Source organism: Callospermophilus lateralis, unplaced genomic scaffold (assembly GCF_048772815.1).
Source record: "Callospermophilus lateralis isolate mCalLat2 unplaced genomic scaffold, mCalLat2.hap1 Scaffold_89, whole genome shotgun sequence".
Taxonomy (NCBI): Eukaryota; Metazoa; Chordata; class Mammalia; order Rodentia; family Sciuridae; genus Callospermophilus; species Callospermophilus lateralis.
Window position 1 is genome coordinate 1,822,501 of NW_027517018.1, and position 5,202 is coordinate 1,827,702.

Sequence of the window (5,202 nt, forward strand, 5' to 3'; positions counted from 1 at the left end):
TTATCTTTAAGTATGCCGTAAGAATTCTAGATGCAAACTTACAAGCAAGTCATACTGTAGAGCTTGCAGATCCATGTTGTGTTCATTAATGCCAAAGCAGTGAATATGTTACATAGAATCAGTGCAATTGTTTTTACTACACTTTGATAACTGTGGACAGTTTCTCCAACTGGTTTGTTAATGAGTTTGAAAGAATCGGTAGAAATGTGACTGTAGATCACCCTGGTTTCCCTTTCCCTTCACATCCTCAGCTGGAGAGGTGGGCTAACAAAGAGTACCTTGAGTGACAAGGCTGTCTTCTTTATGTATTTGAATCTAATTCTGGTGGACATTACTGTGTGGCCTCCCTGGGTTTCATCACCCTCCCTTTTTTTACATACTTGTAGATAGGACATGGTCACATTGTACCCAACTTTCTCTTAGCTCCCATATTTTCTTGGCCCACTGGAATTCTGTGATTATGCGAATGAAAACTCAGTGTGCATGAGGTGGCGAAAGGCAGTATACCTGCAGGTTACATTTATGTGCTGTGTTCATATCTGTGGCCGATTGCCTTCTTGGAATTTACTTTTGAAAAATAAGTAGTAAGATAAAATCAATAAAAATTATGATAGAAGTAGCAGAATATTCAATCAAGGACAGGTCCACTTTGAGCAGGAATCCTGACTGTGTAGAAAGAGCATCATGGGGTTAGTCCCCGATTCCCTGCCTTCTACCTCCTCCTCTCTCTCTCAATCATCCTTCTCTCCCTCCCTCCCTTGCTTCTTTCATTCCTCCCTTGCACAATAGTAAGAACACTAAGTAGGATATATGTACTCTGAAAACATACTATTATAAAGTGTAAGTATAGAATTATTCTGCAAATATCTAGAAGTTGTTTATCTTATGCAATTGAAATTTTATATCCATTGAAGATCAGCACCCCATTTTACGCTAACCACGTTTTTTTTGAAAACAACATGCTACTCTCTGTTTACATTTTTTTTTTTGCCAATAGGGATTGAATCTATAGCATTTAACCACTAAGGCACATCCCCAGAGTTTAATTTATTTATTTATTTTAAATTTAGAGACAGGGTTTTATTCAGTTTCTTTTGGCCTGGCTAATTTGATAAAGCTAGTTTTTAACTTGTGATTCTCCTACCTCAGCTTCTGAAACCACTGGTATTAAAGTATGTCCCACTGTGCCCAGCTTGATTACTGGTTTTTCCTCAAGTTTTTTATTTTATTTTAATAGAGTCATAGGGATTGTCTTGTGTGTTTTAGACTTTACACTTTTTCTTGTGTGTTTCTTGTGTGTTTTAGACTTTACACATTTTTTCAGGTGATGTGTAGCTTATTTCTCTCATTCCAACAGTTGAGTCTTTTTTCTGTTCATGCTTTATTGTGCTGTGCAGAAGCTTTTGGCTTAATGAAATTATACTTGTCTGTTTATGGTTCTGTCCCCTGTCCTTTTATTGTCATAGCCAAAGTACCATTTCCTAAAGCAATGATGTAAAGTGTTTTTTCTGTGTTTTGTTGTTATTGTTCACAAACTTATGCTCTTCTTCCTTTTTTTTAATTTTAGATTGAAAAATAGCAACTTCATCTGCTTGTGTGGTATACCATGATATTTTAATACATGTAACACTCTGTAGTGATCAAATCAGAGAAAGATCATATCTGTCACCTTAGTAGGATGGGAAGAGATTGGTAAATGGAACCCCAGTATTTTCTTTCTTCCCCATGTAAATCTTGAGTGTCCTCAGCACCATCTGTTAAAGAGACTATCCTTTATCCATTCTGTATTATTGGTCCCCTTCTCAAACATGAGTGTGAAGTGAGTGTCTGGGTTTATCCTTGTTCTCTTTTCTGTGCATTGGTTTGTATGTTGCCTTCTATTTCAGTACAACAGTGTTTTAGTTCTTATAGTGTGTAATTTGTTTTATTCTGTCTTTTTTGCATTTGTTACAATTAGCTCTATATAACAGTATAATGCATTGGCACAGTATATACAAATGAATTATACCTTCACATTTTTCTTGTTGTAGAATTTTCTTGATGTAGAATTGCATCAGTCATGTAATTGTATAAGTGTTCAAGGTAATAATATCTGATCCATTTATAATCCTTCAAAATCTCATACCTCTTTTCCTCCCTTCACTTCCCTCTCTCTAATACAAAGTGCATTTTTTCTTCCCTAGTGCCCTCCATTATGAATTAGCATCTGCACACCAGATAAAATATTCAGCGTTTGAAAGTTTGCTATTGGTTTATTGAGCTTATCATGGTATTCTCAAGTTGCATCCATTTGCCAGCAAGTGGCATAATTTTATTCTTTTTAGCGTTGAGTAATGTTCCATACACAAACACACACACACACACACACACACACACACACACACACTATATATATATATATATATATATATATATATATATATATATATATATATCACATTTTACTTATCCATTCATCTGTTGAAGGGTACGTAGGTTGTTTCCATAGTTTAGCTTTTGTGAATTGACCTACTCTACATTGATGTGGGATGTGGCCAGTAGTAATGTATGAGTGTACCTTTTCTCCCCCATTCTCATGAAAAAAAATTATTGCTTGTATTCTTGATAATTGCCACTATGACTGCAGTGAAATGAAATATTGAAATAGCTTTGATTTTCATTTCTATAATTGCTAAAGATGATGGTCTGTTGAATGTGTTTGTTGATCAATTATATTTCTTCTTCTGTGAAGTGTCTGTTCTGTTTCTTAGTCCATTTATTGATGGGTTATGTCTCTTTTTTGGGATTGTTTGTTGAGTTCTTTATATATCTTGGAGATTACTGCTGTATTTGATGTGTGGTGGTAAAGATTTATTTTCCCATTCTGTAGGCTCTCTCTTCATGTTATAGATTGTTTCATTTGTGAAGAATAAGCTTCTTTCTTTGAATCCACCCCATTTATTAATTCCTATTTTTACTTTTTGTATTTTAGGAATCTTGTTCAAGAAGTCAAGTCCTAAGCTAACATGATGAGGATGTGGACCTTTTTTTTTTTCTCTTAGTCACAGGGTTTCCATTCTCATGTCTTACTCTTTGATCTACTTTGAGTTGATTTTTGAGCACAGTGAGAGATAGAGGATTAATTTCATCTTTCTACATATGGATTTCCAGTTTGCCCAGCACCAATTGTTGAAGAGGCTATCTTTTCTCCAATTTATGTTTTTGGCATCTTTTTCTAGTATGAGATTGGTCTACATGTCTCTTGGTATCTTGTTTAAATTTTTTTTAACGATTTCTCTGTAGTATAGTTCAAGGTCTAGTATTGTGATGCCTACTGATTCACTCATTTTGTTGAGAAATGTTTTGGCTATTGTGGCTCTCCTATTTTTTTCAAATTAAGTTAATGCTTGCTTTTTCTAGTTTTATGAAGAATGTCATTGGAAGTTTAAAAGGAATTGCACTGAATCTGTATAACTACTTTTTTAGTATGGCTGTTTTGACTATGATCATTCTGCCTATCTAAGTGCCTGGAACATCTTTACATCTTCTAAGATCTTCAATCTGTATTTTTAGTGTTCTGTAGTTTTCATTGTAGAGGTATTTTAACTCTCTTTTTAGATTGATTCCCAAGTATTTTGTTTTATTCTTTTTTTGAGGACATTATTAATGGGGTGATTTTCCTAATTTTATTTTTACAGTGGATTCATTGTTAAAGTATAGAAATGCACTTGGTTTATGCATGTTTATTTTGCTGAATCTATTTATTAGTAAAGAAATTTTTCAGGTTAATTTTTTTTGTTGTTTTCTAAGTATAGAAGCATGTCATTAGCAAATAGTGATAGTTTGAGTTCCTCTTTTCCTATTCATTTATCTTTAATTCTTTCTTCTAATTGTTTTGGATAGAGTTTCAAAGATGTTGTTGAATAGAAGTGGCAAAAAAAGGCATATATATATTTTTTTTAATTTTAAAGGAAATGCTTTAAATTTTTCTCCCTTAAGAACAATGTTTCTGAGGAGCCACTGTGGGAGGGCCAGGCCCAGCGACCCAACCACTCCCTCCTCCTACCGGTGCTTTAAGGTGGGGCGGGGGAGCCAGAGGATGGAAACACCCCTCTAAGGCAATGAGGCCCTGACCCTGAGTGGTAGCACCAGTGGCAATGGCAGCAACTTAGCGTCCCAGGGCTGCTTGTTCCCTGGGGCGCCCCAGAGGGACACGCTGACACTGAGCCTAAGCAAGCAGGTGTTGCTGCTCCAGATAGCAGCAGCGCTACCTCAGCCTCCCAGGGCTGGATGGGCACCCCCAGGGCAGTGGCCACCGGCCTCTGCCCTCCTCACCAGACCTGGAGCTACTCAAGCTCACCTCTCCTGAGTTCTAGCGCCCCATAATCCAGTCCAAAGGGCTGGTCACCACCACAGGACAGGCACGCAGCTCCTCTACCCCCAAGGTGATTGCCAGGGAGGAGTAGGAGTTCACTGAGGTCTTTGTTAAGGCCCTGGAAGAATTGCACAAGCAGAATCAGCTTGGGGCTGGTAGGGCAGCCTCTGCTGGGGCACTGAAGGAAGACCCTCTGGCACGGTATCCAGCATGGAGCCCCCTATTCACCCCACCTCAGTAAGCTGCCCACAAGGAGGCACCGCTCTAAGCTAACCTGAGCAGCTAGCGGGTGGCTCACAGGGGTGCTAGGTGCTGCCATTGTGGCCTTCACCGCCAATCCCATTCCCTTCACACTGCAGCTGCCCCCATAGCACTGGGTCCGTCACGCCTGGTTCCGTGAGAGCCCGCTGCTGTGGTCCATCGAGGTGGACATGCAAGAGCCAGATCGCAAGCAGCTGGCCAAATGCATGGCAGCTTCCAAGTGACACAAGCGCAAGCTGGAGCGCATCTCACACTTGGAGGAAAAAGTGAAGACGCTCAAGAGCCAGATCAGGAGCTGGAGTCCACCGCGAGCCTGCTGAGCCAGCAAGTGGTGCAGCTCAAGCAGAAAGTTATCAGCCACGTCAATAGTGGCTGCCAGCTGCTTCCCCAGCACCAGGTGCCGGCATACTGAGCCCGAGGAGGGGGGCAGCCCCCCTGCTTGAGGAGCGGGATCACTAGGGGCGAGGCATGGGTGCCCCAGGCTTGGAGAGCATGCGGCCCTGGTGACCCCCTACCCTAGAGTGCCTAGGACTTGGAGAGGGCACGGCCCCAGGTATATTCCAGGGGGTACCCAGATCTCATAGAGG

The 5,202-nt window shown here is 40.0% G+C and overlaps 1 pseudogene; it reads right to left on the reverse strand.

Moving 5' to 3' along the window:
• LOC143390075 (constitutive coactivator of PPAR-gamma-like protein 1 pseudogene) overlaps positions 1–4,697 on the reverse strand; it is a 12,190-nt pseudogene extending 7,493 nt beyond the window's left edge.
• Between the last annotated feature and the right edge of the window lie 505 nt (positions 4,698–5,202).